General features: G+C 39.3%; 1 protein-coding gene and 1 pseudogene across 1 annotated transcript in view; both read left to right on the top strand.

The window, feature by feature from the left end:
- The first annotated feature begins 1,116 nt into the window (after positions 1-1,116).
- LOC143300880 (5S ribosomal RNA) lies at positions 1,117-1,239 on the top strand (annotated as a pseudogene).
- A 3,044-nt stretch (positions 1,240-4,283) lies between these two features.
- LOC143300607 (uncharacterized) overlaps positions 4,284-18,773 on the top strand; it is a 152,781-nt gene continuing 138,291 nt past the window's right edge. The window contains exons 1-3 of the mRNA XM_076614389.1: positions 4,284-4,307; positions 6,404-6,486; positions 18,372-18,447. The gene's annotated coding sequence lies outside the window, so the exon portion shown is untranslated. The remainder of the gene's footprint in view (positions 4,308-6,403; positions 6,487-18,371; positions 18,448-18,773) is intronic.

The following is an 18,773-nucleotide window of genomic DNA, read 5'->3' as shown; positions in this document are numbered from 1 at the left end:
ATAGACGTTAAGCAAAAGAACGAACGAAAAAGAAACTGTCTCACCTCACGTGTGTGGAACCCAAGCAAGCACCTCAGTTAATACGTCATGCATAACGGCCGTACGTATTCTGTTGGGTCAGTTGCCAGATGCATGTCGATGGTTGCTCATGTCACTGTGTCAATTCACGTGGATGGGGCTTCCGATGACGCATGGCCACCAACCCTGATCTGGAAACAAATGAGATAATTAGCCAACAAGTCCATCCTCTGTCTGTCTGTCACTCGTGCGTGCGTGCGTGCGTGCGTGCGTACGTGTGTGTGTGTGTGTGTGTGTGTGTGTGTGTGTGCATTAGAATTCATAGTCTTCCAAGTGTACATTTTTTTTTTGGTTAATAGATAGAGGAGAAGCAGCAGAAGAGCGAACTGTCTTTTTGTTCTCTCTGTCTCTCTTTTTTTTTTTCTTCTTTTTTTTTTTTTATTATTATTATTATTATTACTACTACTACTACCTTTTTCTATATCATAATTATTATTTATTTATTTATTTATTTATGTAAGCTTATCTATTATTTTTTCCCCCCTTTTTTTTTCTTTTTTTTTTTCTCAAGGCCTGACTAAGCGCGTTGGGTTACGCTGCTGGTCAGGCATCTGCTTGGCAGATGTGGTGTAGCGTATATGGTTTTGTCCGAACGCAGTGACGCCTCCTTGAGCAACTGAAACTGAAACTCTTTCTCTGTCTTTCTGTCTCTTTGTGTCTTTTTTTTTTTTTAATCTGGTGCAGCTTCCCTGACAAACAAAATGACAAGTGTCATTACAGCTGCAATGTCCTGACAGTCATGGTAAACCCACACAGTTCTGTCACATCCAGTACAAGAAACCAAAAGTAGACTGTAGAATCTGCAATACAAGGATTTGTACAGAGTCAAACAGTCCGATGACCAGCATTGTCAGTGGTTTTCATGACCCTGTCAGCACCTTCAAGTGGCACTTTTCAACTGCTTCGAACGTGCTGGTCGGGATGGAATGATTTCTTGTTAGAAAAGTCAGTCAGGGATTTTTGTCACAACTGGCAAAAGTTTACAGTTTCAGATTTGATTGGCACGTGAGTATGTGTTTGAATAGGTTTATCAGCCATGTCAACGGCCATATCACGTTGAAAACACCGGTTCACGTCCGATTACCGAGGTTTAGCAACGTCGGGCCCGGTTAGTACTTGGATGGGTGACCGCTTGGGAACACCCACCAGGTGCTGTTGGCATTTCCTTTTGAGGAAAAAGGTGGCAGAATGGTTAAGACGCTCATCTGCCAATAAAAAGAGTCCGTGAGGGTCTGGGTTTGAATCCCGCTCTTGCCCTTTCTCCCAAATTTGACTGCAAAATCAAACTGAGCGTCTAGTCATTCGGATGAGACCATATACCGAGGTCCCTTCTACAACAATCATTTTGCGCACTGAAAAAGAACCCATGGCAAACACGGAAAGTGTTGTGCTCTGGCAAAACCATGTAGAAGAAATCCACTCTCATAAGTACACACATGTATATGCACGCACTCAAGCCCTAAGCGCATTGAGTTATGCTGCTTGTCAGGAATCTGCCAAGCAGATGTGGTACAGCGGATATGGATTTGCCCGAGCGCAGTGACAACTCCTTGAGAAACAGAAACAGAAACGAATCAGCTACTTGTAGACGTGTTTGACATTTTCTTGTTTCGTTTTTGCTGCGCTAGGATTGCAAATGGAGACAAGGACAAAAAAATGCAAAAACACACATACAGAGAGAAAGGGAGGGGGGGAGGGGGGTTGGTTGGGAGGGGGGACCTATAGCTATAGAGGGTAGAGAAGAAAAAAAAAAAGAGCATGTGTGAGAAAACAGTTAATTACAACAGGAATGTGAGTGGAAATCGTAGCAGTTGTGGTAGTAGAAAAAGGAAGAGAAGGAACCGAAGGCTGGGATGTAGGAGCAAGAATGGTCAGACTGAAGGAAATCGTATCTCCCTGCACTCATCTACGTACATGAGCATTGTGGTATCACGTGAAGACTGAAATGAGATTCGTCTGTCTGTCTCTCTTTTACACACTGGCAGTCCCATCACAGTCTTTACCCATAATCACACACACACACACACACACACACACACACACACACACAGAGAGTGTGTGTGTGTGTGTGTGTGTAATGTACATATGTGGGTGGGTGCAAGAGTGTGTTTGCGAAAAGTTTGTAGTAATTGTTGTGTCAGCTGTATATAGATATATAGATAATATAGTTTTTCCCTCCTTTACAACTTCACATGGTATCATTTACATCGAACTATTTCATGATCAAATTAATATCTTTTCTTTTTTATATAATGATTTTTGTTTCAATCATTGGAAAATGTCACGTCTTTACGGACGTTTCATAGGCCGCAAAAGTTCAGAGAGGCAATAGAAATGCTCAGAATCGATTTTCTGCACTGATGAAAAGTTATGTTATTCGTATGAAGCAACAGATGAAGAAATGATGAATTTCCTCACAAGCAGTTTTACGTTTCCTAACCATCTTGAATTCTCACCATTCAACTGCATCCAAAGAAGGGTTAATTGTCGGGATGTTGGTAAAGCTCAACGCTCTGCGGTTCACGTAAACATGTCAGGGATAACGAACACCAACACATCTTATCCGAACGAGCGCTACACGTGAAACTGATCCTTGACAAGAGTTCATCAACAGTGAAACTTGAGGACAAGACTGCGCTGATTTCACGCGGCTCTCAATCAGTATTCACGGAAAGGGGACGAGTGAACTGTTAATTCATTCAAACATGCAGCGTCCAATCCAAGAAACACAAACAAAACCATAAACTGGGTACTGATGATGTCATCCATCCCCTCCCCTATCCCCGGACCTCCCGGCCCACCCGCACACCCGGGCCCTTTCTCTGTGCGAGACTTCAGTAGTTATCACTGTCAATCCTGCGTGTGTGTATGTCCGAATGTGTGCCCACGTCAGTGTATCAGTCTCCAGTGCGTCAGTATACGTGCGTGTGAAAGCGCGTGCGTACAACAGCAGTGTTTATAAACTTTGTAACAATGTCATACTTCATTCATGGCGGAGGAAAGATACATTACTGAGAAAACGCTATGCTAATGAGCTTTTTATTATTTTTTTTATTTTTATTTTTATAATCTATTTATCTATTTATTTATTTTTATTCTCAAGGCCTGAGAAAGCGCGTTTGGTTACGCTGCTGGTCAGGCATCTGCTTGGCAGATGTAGTGTAGCATATATGCATTTGTCCGAACGCAGTGACTCACGCCTCCTCAGTTCATTGAGCTACTGATACTGATATTCAGTGGACAGGTCAAGTGTCTCCCATGGGGGGTGCCAGTGATGGGCGACGACAAAGGGTATGAAGGTGAACAGGTGTCTGGGTTCCTGACTGTTTATAACACACGAGCAGTATGAATAAATGAATAAACTGATTACTTAATAAAAAAATTTTTTAAAGTAAGAAAATACTAGATAAATAAAGCTGTTTATAACACACGAGTAGTACATGATGAATAAACAAACAAACAAACAAACAAACAAATAAAAGTCAATGAATACGTCACAGTAAATTTGGAACATCAACATAAAGAATGTATATCCATCAAAATTATTCAAATGCAAAATTGTAAACGTAATTGATATAATTATATGCAAAACGAGCACGACAATTCGATAACCAAAGATGCATAGAAACAAATGTATTAGAACTTTATAAACAAATGCAATACAAAATAGTTAACAAAGTGATCAACTAACTTTTTTTTTTCAACAAATAAAACACAATCACAATATCAACCATCACCAAGTACTCAGCCTCTTGCGCAGCAGACGACAAACGTAGACGACAAATTTTGTCGCAAACGAAACAGTCGGAGACTGTTTAAGAATGCATATACGTTTTCAAATGGGAAATAAAAATCTATGTTAGTTCTTCCCTCGTACAGTCATCAATGAAAACAATCTATTTTATCAACAGACCTATGTGGTGAAAACCAGGCAACACTTTATCGATTGGCAAGTGGGTCAAGTTTAGGTTTGAGCTGTTCCAGCATTCACACATTATGTGACTGTCGTAGCTAGATAGTCAGTTTGTTCCTCCGACAGTCGAAATATCGGAGAAATTTACATTCGGTTTGCTCTTTTTAACTAATGCATGTCTGTAAATACAAATCATTCTCATTGTTTTATCATTCATTTCACAGAAGCAGCAAATTATCGCACAAGTCTTCGTTTCGTTTTAAAGAGAAACCGGATGTGCATTTGTGGGAATCAAAAATGGTTGCTCGCGAAACCGGTGAGTGTTGAAGAGCGTTGTGTGCACATGTTTATGAGGACTGACATGCAAACCACCCCCCTTGAATGCAGTCATTGTTTGCCTGTGATTTATTCCCTTCACAAACGAAAAATCTGTTCCATCCAAGTCCATTTAGTCACAGCGCTTGGCATAATAATCACTCATGCCTGATGATGATGACACCATCGAACATCAAGGATCATCAATCATCACAATCGAAGACACAAAATAATTTGATCATTTGGTTGCACATTTATTCAAGAAACCTGTTCAGTATACATCGTGTGTGTGTGTAGTCACATGCTTTTGTGGGACGTACGTCAACAACGGGTTTCTTTTTCAAAATAATGTAGTTTGCCTAACGTGAATAAATTTGGCATCAGACAAACCGAAATACACATATCAGCTTGCATACAAATATTTTCACTCAAAGCCTTTAGTTGAAAATGATAAGATTCTAAGTTGTACGATTTGGACAATTCAGCACATTTCGTGATGTTACGGTAGCCGAAATGTGAAATGTGTACATTTTTATTTTATCAAAGCATGTTCTACACTGGGCCAAAGAATCTGATTTCCTGTTTTAGTAATTACTCATGCTTTCATTCAGTTTCATCCCAGTTGTTAAGGTAATATATGTTCCCAGACCCATGGAGTGCTCCTATCAGTCTATCAAAACTAAATGAAGTGCCAACTGTACTTTATGAAATAATGTTTGCACACACACACACACACACACACACATGCACAGAGACACACATAGACACATGTGCATGCATGCATGCATGCACACACACACACACACTCTCTCTCTCTCTCTCTCTCTCACACACACACACACACACACACACACACACACACACATTTACACACAAACATACACAACACACATATTACACACACACACACACTGTTTTACACACACACACACACACACACACACACACACACACACACACATGTATACACATTATCATCTCGGAGATCAACTGTGTATTTTCACAGCATGGTGTTGGTCATCTGTAAAAGTTCTTTATTTTATCATGAATAGCAGAATATTGAAATAGCACAAAATGTCATGTGTATGCAAATTATAATTTTCATAATCTTTACAATTATATGAATTATTTCTTTATATTTGTGAAGGTCTGGATTATGCAAAAAGTCCTTGCATTGGCTTTAAGTAGAAAATTAGAATATGGCAGCAAATTTAGATTTATAGCTGGCAGTGATTGTAATTCTTAAGTGTGAGTAGGTTCTACTTCTAATTTTTCTTCATCATCATCTTCTTCTTTTTAATTAGTGTGTGTGTGTGTGTGTGTGTGTGTGTGTGACAGAGACAAGAGAAAGAGAGAGGGTGTGTGTGTGTGTGTGTGTGTGACAGTGTAAACTTTACCATCAACATTGTTGTTGCATTTTTTTGTTCTGCCTCCATGCTGCTCTAAATAGCACTCGGACACTAGGCCAATATGTACAATTTCATTTTAGGGCATTGGGGTGTGTGTGTGTGTGCATGTGTGTGTGTGTGTGTGTGTGTGCATGTGTGTGTGTTTGTGTGTGTATGTGTGTGTGTGCCTAAGCGTGCCCATACAGCATATGTATGCATGCACCCCATGTATATAATTTTTATTAAATGTAATTATTTTTGTTCGTTAAAAAAAACACAAAAAACAACCAATAACTCAACGATTTGTATGCCTGTGCATGCAGTACTCCAGTGCATATGTTAATGTCACTTGTCAAGCATGCATGTACACATAAACTGATTGTACAGAAGTATGCATGCACCCATACGGGTGTTGAATATGCAAGCTTATATTTAGGGTGACATTTTTATACTGAATGTGAAATTTGCTTCCAAACATTCCATGTGTCCATGGGCAGTCATGCATATTGCAGCATAGTGATTGAATTTATACATGAAATAGATTGGTTCAGTGTGAATTTTGCTTATCTCTTAATGTCTTGTTAGTTATTAAGATCATGGTGGGGTTTTTTTTTGGGGGGGGTTGGTGTAAAGTTCTTGATGTTTAACCCTTACCGTTGCTCTGGGTGCATTTGTTGTCTTGTTTATTATGATTGTCATTTTGTTGCAGGTGTTAAGTCAAAGTCAAATGTTCGAGTTGCCTCAATAAATCATCTGTAGCATTAAAGAGAAGCTGTAAACTGACCAAACATTGTGAGTAAATTCTCTTTGTTACTGTCTCTCAAACCTCAAACTGTCAAAGTACCGAAAATATGCAGAGATGTAATCTTGTGACTCATTGATTATTGAATCATGATGTTCATAAACATTCATGAGAGCTTCTTTCAACTAAAACTTATGTATGAAATTAAATACACACATGTAAATATGTATATCAATGCACACCTGCACATGCTCGCTCGTGCATGCAGAGAAGCCATTTTTGTTCAGCAAAAATCTTCATGAGTGAAAGAGATACATACAGTTTATATATGAATTATGAGAGAAATTGAAAGGCTTAAGACAGTGTTTAAGTTTCTAATTGATAATGTGAATCGAGGTTTTTAAATCTGTGGTCCATTTATGAAGAAACTTGTCAGTTGTTGATTACATCAGTTACATTATTTTTACATCAGAAGGTAGTTGTTTTGTTGTTGTTGATTGTTTACTTTATTTTCTTCCATTTAATCTATGTGTGGTTCTGTGGAGTCCCCTAAATCTGGACTGTACATTATAGTCACAAGTGATCTGTTCAAAATATGTATTTAGATTTATGTATATACAAATAAATGGCATTTTGACTTGCACATGTGTTTTTGTGCACTGCTAAAACCTGATTTGCAAGACACTGTGATGCATTGTGTGTAAATACTGTAATAGATTTTTTAATACCAGTGTTTTCCCCACAAGAACAAAAGCTGGAGGAGCCAAACTTACAGAATAATAGACTGATCAGACATATCTGTTAATATTTGTATTTGTATTTTTATCACAGCAGATTTCTCTGTGTGAAATTCAGGCTGCTGTCCCCAGGGAGAGTGCGTCGCTATACTACAGCGCCACCCTTTTTTCTTTTTTTTCCCCGCATGCAGTTTTATTTGTTTTTCCTATATTCCTCTTTTGTTCAAATCCTCATAATTGCATTACACAAGTATGAACAATAAATTCTAAGGAAACATTTCTAAGATGCAGGTAATCAGGGCTGTTTCTATATATCATGTGTATACAGATTTTGGTGCAAGTTCCTTGTTTTGTTTTGTTTTGGGGGGATATTTTTGTGGGTTTTTTTAACACCAGACTGCTAACAATGTAAACATCAACAACGCATTGTATCATGGTGTGTTTGAAACATGCTGCTGCTCGCAGAACAGACAGAATATTCAGACTAATAATACCAGTCTGTATTCCATCAGAGTTGATATTATTCCAGTCGGGTTGCTATGAAAACTGTAGATCCTTGCCTTTCAAGTTTTATTTGAACAGAAAAGGAAGAAAAAAAAAGCATTTTTTTGATTTATAATCATATTAATGTCACCCGGTTTTTACAGTGAAATGTGTTGGGGTTGTGGGGGTTTTCCCCCCCAACCTTGTCAAATGCCTTTAGAGGGAGGAAGTGACGACCCGCTCATGGTTTTCCTCCTGTGTGGAGTTATTTAAATGATTCCTACTGCGAAGACCCCCGGCACCCAGCATCATGATAGCGCCCAAATTGAAAGCAAACAAAACTCCCCAAACATGAAGGTCGACCGGAAACCGCCAACATTACTGTCGTTTGCCTTTGTGTCTGAATGACAGTCGCAGGACTAACAAGCACTGATTGCCTCCAAATTTTTAGCAGCCTGCTGACAGTGACATTTCAGCAGCCAGTCCTGGTGCGGTTTAATTTATTTCGTTCTGATTTTTTTTTTTTTTTTTTTTTTTTTGGCCAACAGTGAGTGGTGTCTGATGGTATTGGTGCAATGAACAGAATGTGCATGTAATATGTTAAATGATACACACACACACACACACACACACACACACCTACACACATGCACACAAACACACGCCAACACTCTCAGATGCACATACACACTCACACTCACACATATTGATATGAACATATACACTTAAGAGAATTGAGGGAGTTAAGATTAACATGCTGATGTGCATGTACTCATATATATATAGTAGTAATTACACACACACACACACACACACACACACACACACACACGTGCATACAAAGAGAGAAGTTTACATTTGAAACAGGTGCATGCATGAATGTGTGGGCACATGCATTTGCAGACATACACATACATGCAGTCACGCACGTGTATGTATACACAAGTGTGTATGGTTTGTGCAGCAGACCATGCATAGAAATCCCCCCCCTCTCTCTCTCTCTCTCCATCTCTCTCTCTCTCTCTCTCTCACAGATGTTCATGCACAAACACTCAGAAACTGTTGAGTGATAAAAAAAATTTAAAAAAAGAAATAAGGGAGAAGGTTATTATGCATAATGATGGCTCTGTATGTCATGCACTCACTTCAGCATCATTTCACTCCCTAAAATCATGTTTCAAGTGTGCTCTTTGCCCTATAAATGTGAAACCGGAAGTTGGGGGGTTCACTCTCTCTGAACTTCTGTCCAGCGCGTTTGCTTCTGAGATGTCACTGACAGTTTTGTGCTGCAGTCAAATGATAAACAATCAGTGCCAAGCATAGCATGGAGACATTTATTTACTTGTTGATGCCTGGTTACTGTTTTGTCAGCTATCATATTTTAGTGCTTTAAATGTTAACCCCTAGGCTGCCTACATGACGAGATAACTCGTCATCGCGAGCATGTACACTTCGCTGCCACAATGACGAGATAACTCGTCATCGAAATATTCCCTGGTTTGCATTCAGTTCGTTTACAAGAATAGTGGTCGCTTTACCATGGGGAATCTTTCTAGATTCTATTCATAGCTAGAAACACCATCTACGTCATGAGGCAGTCCTTTATATGAACATAAGGTGTGTGCGCAAAGGTGCAAATTACCTGACTAATGTTTGTAATGAACAGGTTGAAAATGTGACAAAAAACAAAACGCTGATTTCAAAACAACAGCATGTCACTAAAAATATATAAAATGGGAAAGCATCATGTCTTTTGTATTCTTTATTCATTTACCTTTCAGAAAATATATACTTTGATGGGTCTTTCTCTAACAACAAAGAGCACAGAATTTTTTGGAAATTTATACCAGTTTTTTGTGGAAAAAAACCCCTGGCAAATAGACTTCACTTATATCTTATTTTCCTGGCAGAGAAAGGGTTTAAAAACAGGTCCTACACAGGCTTTGTGCATTTAAACAAGAGATCAATCAGTAACGTTTGAACTGTATTCATGGGCTGAAACTCCCATGCTCAGTTGCATGTATGAGTGGGCTTTTATTCAGTTTTTATCCAGTCATGTAGGCAGCCATACTGTTTTCCCGGATGTGCGCATGCTGGGCATGTTTGTTTCCAAAACCCACAGAACGCTGACAAGGATTATGGGTTCATTAATGAATGTGTGCATTTTTTATCTTTTACGTGTGCATGTACACAGATGTATACATACAAAGTTAAGATTCAAGCAGCTCTTTGCAATAAAATTGCTCTGAGAGGATAGGAAAAAAATCTTCACTCTTAATCCATTGTGCTCTGAGCAGGATTGTCCAATGCTCTACCCTCTCGGCAGTTATGTCAATCATCAACAAACTTAGTCATTATATTGTGCTTTAAATTTTCTTGAGTTTTTCAGGAAATAAAACAGTTTCTCTCGAGTCTCAAAGCTGAGGATGAAAATACTTTCTATGATTTTTTATTGCTGGTGCAGCAACCATGATCATCAGTAGCAAGAGGGAGTCCTCGTGACACACACAGACACAGACACACACACACACACACACACACACACACACACACACACATGCAAAGCAAGCTGTGATCACAGTTTATATACAGTATTTACCATCTGAGTATTGCTTTTCAGATTTTTTTTTTTTTTTTTTTTTTTTTTTTTTTTTCCATTTTAAGCCAGAAAGATTGCAATGTCATGACAGTGTAAATCTGAAATTCGAAGGAAGATTTGAGTAGATTTAAAATGTATATATGTAATGTCTGATGACAATTTTGACAGTTCGGGTTTACTGTCTTACAACATGGTTCACTAGCACATTAAAGAACGAGCATGATTTTTATTGTAAATTACATGCAAATATTCTGAAATGAAATACAGTTTAAGTAATCAAACGTGTCTACATACAGATTTGCTTTTGATGACCACACATATGGTGCTCAATCCATCGCAAAAATGATGAGGATGGCAATATCAGTGTGCATATATATATTTGATCAAAAATTGTGTGCACAGGCGAAGTGTGATATCTCAGTGTAAATATATTTTACCTGGTCATGCAGACACGTGTGCATTAGCTCAAACGTATCTATGGACAAGCAGGCAGTGCGCTGAATTTGTGTACCAGAGTTACTGTGATATCTCAGTGTAAATATATTTTACCTGATCATGCAGACACGTGTGCATTAGCTCAAACGTATCTGTGGACGAGCAGGCAGTGCGCTGAATTTGTGCACCAGAGTTACTGTGATATCTCAGTGTAAATATATTTTAGCGCTGAATTTGTTGTACCAGAGTTACTGTGATATCTCAGTGTAATATATTTTACCTGGTCATGCAGACACGTGTGCATTAGCTCAAACGTTATCTGTGGACGAGAGGCAGTGCGCTGAATTTGTGTACCAGAGTTACTGTGATATCTCAGTGTAAATATATTTTACCTGGTCATGCAGACACGTGTGCATTAGCTCAAACGTATCTGTGGACGAGCAGGCAGTGCGCTGAATTTGTGTACCAGAGTTACTGTGATATCTCAGTGTAAATATATTTTACCTGGTCATGCAGACACGTGTGCATTAGCTCAAACGTATCTATGGACGAGCAGGCAGTGCGCTGAATTTGTGTACCAGAGTTACTGCATCGGCTGAGTTCGCTTTTCTGAATCAGTATGGTTATGTTGATTTGGTTTGTTGTTGTTCATTTAGATTTACTTATTTTTTTTGTGTGTGTGTGTGTGTGTGTGATGTTCAGTGATATGAAAAACTAAGGGAAAATTCTGTACTCACTGCAGGAGTACAGGAACGGAAGGTTCAGTTTAGGTTTAGTTCCAGTTCCAAGCTTCAGCTCCAAGGACATGTCAAAGCATGCAGACTGATGCACACCATATGCTACACAACATCTGCATTAAAAAAAAAAAAAAAAAAAAAGAAGAACAAAATAATGATTTTAAAAAAAAAGAAAAAAAAGGAAAAGCAAAAAAAAAAAAAAAAAAAAAAGGAAACAAGCTGTACAACATGAAGGAATGTGACATGTTTCAATCCTACTGTTTTCTTCAGGTTTGACATGATAGGGTGATGAAAATCACAAACAAAAGAACAGAGCACTTAGCTGCCACCTTGATTACTTTGTGTGTGCACATGTGTGTATTTGTGTGGTTGTGTGTGTGTGTGTGTGTGTGTGTGTGTTCTAATTAATTTTTTTGTAGTAGTTATTGAAATACATTCCTGTTGCTGTTTTGGTAATAAGTTCTGGATTGGTTTGTTTTTTTGGTGGGCTGGGGGCGTTGTTTTGATGTTCCACTGTCAGCAATCACTTGAAATTATATATATATATATATATATATATAGAGAGAGAGAGAGAGAGAGAGAGAGAGATTCCTACGTATGTGTCTGGATATCTGCAGCTTTGGTTATATTCAAGCATGTTTGTTTGTTTTTTTGTTTGTTTTTTTAAACCAGCTATAAATAGCGTCTTTGAAATGTTGTACAATGGATGTTTTCCAGTACATCCATTAGTTTATTCCCCGCATGCAGTTATTAATAATAGCGTTGTTTTTTGTTTTTTTTAATTACAAACAGTTTTTTTAAATTTTTTTTATCCCCATTGATATACTGTGCTTTGGTTATGTCAAAATAAGCCCAATTCCTTTTTCTTTATTATTGTTGTTGTTGTTGTTAATATTATCATTATTCTTCGTTTTCTTCTTCTTCTGCCTTCTTCCTCCTCTTCTTCTTGAAGACAGGGCTCAGTAGATGGCCGAGTATCATGGAGCTGGCATGGTGTGGAAAGGGGGGTGGTGGTTCTTTCAAATTTTTGTTGCTCCTTTGGGGAAACTCCTACCTATGTCTTTGCTAGCTGCTGCATGGACCACCCAGTGGGCGGGGAAGTTGAAATCTATCACTGCGTTTGAATTGTGCTGTCCAGTGAGAGGGCTTTGTGTGTGTGTTCAGCCAGTCGCCGTGTGTTTGTGTGTGTGTGTGTGTGTGTGTGTGTGTGGTTGTCTGCTGTGCGTAAAGGTTTGTTTTGTTTTGTTTTTTAAACAAGGGCCATCCATTCTCATCTGTCTCATATCGCCCCGTGCTGGTGTTTGCTCTACCAGAGGGAGAGTGAGAGAGAGAGAGAGAGAGAGACAGCGATTAATTTAGCCGGGAGTTCATCACAGTCTGTTCATTAATGGGTCCCTGTGTGTGTGAGTGTAGAAAAGTGAGACATTATCAGGCTGGGGCTTACTGCTGGGCTGGGGGCCCATGGGTCCCCCCCCCCCCCTTTATTCATGGTGGTGTCTCAAACAATAACAGGTTTTTGTTGCCCTGTGAATTGTCCAGATGCAATGTGTTGTGAGTGTGAGAGAGAGGGGGTTGCGGGGTGGGTGGGGGAGACAGACAGACACAGAGAGAGAGAGAGAGAGAGAGAGAGAATATGTGTGCATGACTAAGAAGTGTGAGAGAGATAGAGGTGGAGAGAGAGAGTGAGTGTGTGTGTGTTGTGTGTGTGTGTGTTTATGAGAATGGAAAGGGCATGGATCCATCTATATTATGTTGCACTGTGATTACCTGACACTTTGTGACAGTATGGTAGTGTGTGTGTGCGTGTGCGTGTGTGTGTTGTGTGTGTGTGTGTGTTGTGTGTGTGTGTGTGTTAAAACTTGGGGACAAAGGGGTGGAGGTGGTTCAGTGGTGGAGGGCTGGGGTTATGGGGAAAGGGGGAAAAAACAGGTGTCATGTACCACTCAAAACGCAAAATGATAGGTGCTGACCTTATCAAGTAAAAATTATATGCCTCTACCTTTCACATATGTATGCATGCGTGCATGCACATACACACACACACACACACACACACACACACACTCACACACACACACCATGCACACTCACTCACTCACTCACGTGCTCATATGCACACAAGCACAAACATACACTCACACATGTGCTCATGCATGCATGCATCCTTGCACTCTCATTCTCTCTCTGTCTCTTTTCTCCTTCTCTTTCACGCACACACACACACACACACAGAGGAAAAAATAATTGTCCACACTCAAATTCATAATGACTATACACTTCTTCTTCTTTTTTTTTTTTTTTTTTTTTTTCAAAGCTGAGCTTTAATGTGCAGCTTGCACCCATATACTTAGTGACATATATACACAACTCATCATGATGCTGCTGCTTTTATGACAGGCAGACACTGAGCGGTACCCGCTTCATGACTCATTCCATCACCAGCACTGCCAGCAAGCCACAGAACTGAACCTGAAGGGACAACAACAATAACAAAAAAAAAAAGCAACAAAAAAGCTGCTTTGAGTTGGAAACACAACAACTAATAGTTTAGAGGTGTGAGGATAATGATAATAAATAATAATAATGGTATTTATATAACGCTGAATCTTGCACAGAGACAAATCAAAGCGCTTTTCGCACCAGTCATTCACACGCACGCATAACTCTAAAAACTGGAGACACTGAAAGAGAAGGAAGAGGCAGGGGAGGGAGGCTATTTTTGGGAAGAGGTGGGTTTTAAGGCCAGACTTGAAAGAGCTGAGTTAAGGGGGGGGGTGGGGGGGGGGGTCAGAGCCATGCCTGTCCCCCCATAAGTAGACATCCCTTCTGATGTCTCAGCGCAAGATTGTGACATGCTCATCATATATGATGGATTAATCTGCACCAAAATGCGCAGAAAACATTTCCCCCACCTTCTTGCTAATCAATCCCAAATGAAAAAATTCGGAAATGATTCTGAAAAGACGGTGCCCATGACGTGTTTCGATTGAACAGCCTCTGCCACTCTGAGAGTTATACTCTCATGGTTCACACTTTACAGCTGAAGTTTGAAGATTATGCTTGATGTAATCAGTTAATTAAACAACAGGCTGACTTGAGAAGAGCATTGATTTGGTTCCATTTGCCATTCTTCTCAGTTGCAGTTTTGTCGATAGTGAAATAAATTGCCTTTTTTTTTTTTTTTTTTTTTTTTTTTTTAAATCTGCTTGATGTTTCTCCCCTGTTTGCTTCCCTTCCGACTCATACTCCCTGTCAGTATTGAAATATGTGCAGGAACAATGTGGGAAAACACAACACAAAAAGAAAGAAACGACTGAAATATGTGCAGAAATAATGTTAAAAAAAAAGACAAAAAAAAAAAGACTGAAACTGTGAAAGACTATGGGGGTAATGATAATCATAATGGACATTTATATAGCACTTTTCTCCAGAAATGTATCTGTATCTGTAAGTGTAAGTTGTTGCAAGATTCCTTGTTTCTTTTCTGACTTTCTCTCTCTCTCTCTCTCTCTCTCTCTCTGTCTCTCTCTCTCTCTTTAACCCTTTCACCGCCAGTCGGTTTAGAGTACAAAATTGCCTTGTGCTATAAACACAGAGAATATGGTGTCTAAGAATAGCTGGGGATTCTCCCCCCTGTGATGTGTAGAAAATATGGCCTATCCCACCACCGAACATAAAGAGCAGTGGGTTCATGGACAACAGACCCACGATCTGGTCACCCTTCAGTGACATGGGTCCTCTACCTAGCTGTTGCATAAATGCGAGTTTTGCAGTGAAAGGGTTAATGTCGTGGATTTGATGATGGCCAGTGACCCATCGACTGCTGAAACATGGTGAAACGACATCAGTGTGGCATGGCTTTGAAGTGCAGTCACATTCTTCTTGTGTGCTGTTGAATTTGAAGCCGTGTCTTTGGTTTTGCTGAACAAAAAAAAACAAGAGAGGCAAGGCCTTCAAGACTCACTTGTGATAAATTAAGTCCCCTAGCATTAATTACAGAGTAATTTCCCTTTTTTAGTATCTGCACCAAAACGTTTGCAAAATAAATAAAAATTCCATGCTCAGCAAAAGAAGTTCCTGTTTGAACAAAAAAATGATAATAATGACTCCTCTTGTTGTTATGTCAGAATAACAGGTCAAAGTGCCAAGTTTAGAGAATACAAAAAATATAAATATAACAGTAAATGCAGTTTGCATATAATTAGGCTTCATTTTTTTTTTTTTTTTTTTTTTTTGTGCCCATCCCAGATATTGCAGTATTGTTTTAAACAAGATGACTGGAAAGAACTGAATTTTTCCTATTTTTATGCCCAATTTGGTGTCAACTGACAAAGTATTTGCAGAGAAAATGTCAATGTTAAAGTTTACCATGGACACACAGACACACGGACACACACACACACACACACACAGACAACCGAACACCGGGTTAAAACATAGACTCACTTTGTTTACACAAGTGAGTCAAAAAAGTACTCCAGTCTCAAAGAGGAGGACATGTTGATAAAACATGGCGACTGACACCTTGTATGCAATCTCAGCCTTACCCCAGTGAGACGACAGCCCCAGAGTGAAGAGCACACTGGTCAGGAGCAGTCAGGGGGGGTTAATTTCAGTGGGTTCCCTTCTTGCCTTTTAGTTCTGTGCCTCGGAAATTTTGGGTTGGGTTATGCTGCTGGTCAGGCATCTGCTTGGCAGATGTGGTATAACGTATATGGATTTGACCGAATGCAGTGACGCCTCCTTGAGCTACTGATAACTGATACTGATACTAGCTTTTCCTCCTCCTGTTTCTCTCACTCACTCCATCTGTCCTGCAGTTCACTGAAGTGCTGTGTTGCTGTTTTGTTTAACTCACTCAGTACGGCCAGTCCTCTCTTCTCCTCTACACAGACCCCTCGGATGTCCAGTGGGTGTCTGAATGACCCAACCTTTAGCTTCCGTCGTCAGAATTGTGGTATTCTTTGTCAACATTCACCTCTTCAGTATAAGAGCCTTCCGCTTGCAATATTTTGATGATGGTAATTGGGGTGAAACGCTGTTAACGTCGTCTTTTTCGCTGTTCGTATGGAGAGAGTTAAAGAAGAGAAAAAAAAGTGAACTCTAAAACAGCATTGATTTTGTTCCCCTTTGCCATCTTTTCAGGTTGCAGTTTTGTAGATGGTGGAAGAAATTACCTTAGCGCTTCAGTATCACAGTTATCAGTATCCCCCCCCCACTTGCCACACATGGGAGTCTGGGGTTCGTGTCGCAGCTGGGGTCATTATTTAAGGAGCAAAGGGGTGCAGAATGGTTAACAAGCTTATCTGCCAACACAGTGTCTCGAGGTTCTGAGTTCGAATCCCGCTCTCGCCCTTTCTGCCAAGTTTTAAACTGTAAAAAAAAAGCAAACTGAGCGTCTAGTCATTCGAATGAGACGATAAAACAAGGTCCCGTGTGCAGCACAGACTTGGCGCACTGAAAAAGAACCCATGGCAACAGAATTGTTGTCCTTTTGGCAAAATTATGGAAAGGAAATCCACTCTGATAAGTACACAAATATATTTTTTTATATATATGCGTGAACTGAAGGCCTGACAAGGATACTGGGTTATGCTGCAGTCAGGCATCTTTGTAGCAGATGTGGTGTAGTGTATATGTAGCGTATATGGATTTGTCTGACGCAGTGATGCCTATTTGAAAAAAACTGAAACTGTTGTCAGAGTCCAAAGTGTTGCTGCTCATGATGATGATGATACTGGAAAAAAAAAAGAAAAGATAATAGATAAAAAGTACATAACCACCAGCACTATGAAAAAACACCTCCACTGATTACAGTAGTGACGCCAGGATGATGATGATGATGATGATGATGATAGCAACAACAATAATAATGATCATTATAATATTGAGAAAACACTGCACCTAAGGAAACCTGATTTAGCTTTTACAAAATAAGCATAACAAATGCACTGAAAGAAATGGAAATGATCCCCCCATCTACCCCCATGTGTGTGTGTGTGTGTGTGTGTGTGTGCACGCGCACGCGCACGCACACGCGCGCACATCAACTTCCTGTTGTCAGCTTGTGTCATGCTGCTTTATTAGCTAATTTCATCATCTCCCTCTCTCCCCAACACCCTCTATCTTTCTCCCACCCTCTCATTTCCATTTCTTTGCTGTGTGTCTCTGATGTGTGTACATACATACTTGTGATGGTACTGTACATATTCAAACAGTTATGCTCAGCCATCTGTTCTGTCGCTATCACGCAGTGCACCAGAGCACCATAATTATCATCAGTGTTTATTATCTCCAGAGATAAGTTCACATGTTGTGTTGCTCATGTTCACAATACAAATACATAGAATATGAAATGTGTTTGTTTTGAGAAAGAGTGCATGTGAGGGAGGGAGGGGGAGAGAGAGAGAGAGTGAGAGAGTGTGTGTGTTTGTGTGTGTGTGTGAGTGAGTGAGTGTGTGTGTGTGTTTGAAAGAGAGAGAGAGAGAGAGTGTGTGTGTGTGTGTATGTGTGTGTGTAATTATGAGGGAGGGAGATTGTGAAAGAGAGAGTGTGTGTGTATGTGAATGTGTACACATGCACATCTTTTTTCAGTGCTGTGAATTGTTTTATTTATTGAAAAAGAAGAGCAAAAAGATGATGTTTTCAGATTGCTAGATGTAGACAGAGACAGAAAAAATATTGTCTCGCAATCTGTTGTAATGAATCTAAAAGATTGGTAATAAATCTAACCAGTTATTCAAATCCAGTCTCAGGAGTTGCTGTTGTTGCTTTTGTTTTTTTGGTCTTCTGTTCAATGCAGGCAGTGAAAATGAAATACACAGAAAAGATCAAATGAAATAAAACAGTATGTATGTGTTTGTTTTTCTTCCCAAGACAGAAAACGGTGAAAGAGGGGGAAACAGAACCTGAGTGACTTTTAAAAGGCATTCTTCTTCTTTCAGGGTGTTCAGCAAGGAGTCAGACACAGTGTGAAATTCAGCTGGAGCAAGCGATACCTGTTTTATCCTGATTCAAAAGGTAAGCTGTTTGTGATTAGCACGTATATTATATGACCAAGGAATGAAGACTTGGTTGTTAAGTCATGTTTATTGTTATTAATTGTTTGTCGTTATTCTAGCAACTCTTGGAGTTGTATGAATATAAATTGTTTGAAGGCATTGAAAGTTTAAAAGTTTTTTTGTCTTTTTAATTTTTTTAAAATTTTTATTTTTTATATTTTATTTTTATTTATTTTTTTGCGATACCTGTTTTATCCTGATTCAGAAGGTAAGTTTTTTGTGATTAACACATATATGACCAAGGAATGAAGACTTGGTTGTGAAGTCGTGTTTATTGTTATTAAT

This window comes from Babylonia areolata, chromosome 26, assembly GCF_041734735.1.
Source record: "Babylonia areolata isolate BAREFJ2019XMU chromosome 26, ASM4173473v1, whole genome shotgun sequence".
Taxonomy (NCBI): Eukaryota; Metazoa; Mollusca; class Gastropoda; order Neogastropoda; family Buccinidae; genus Babylonia; species Babylonia areolata.
This window is presented reverse-complemented; position numbering and strand designations above follow the sequence as displayed.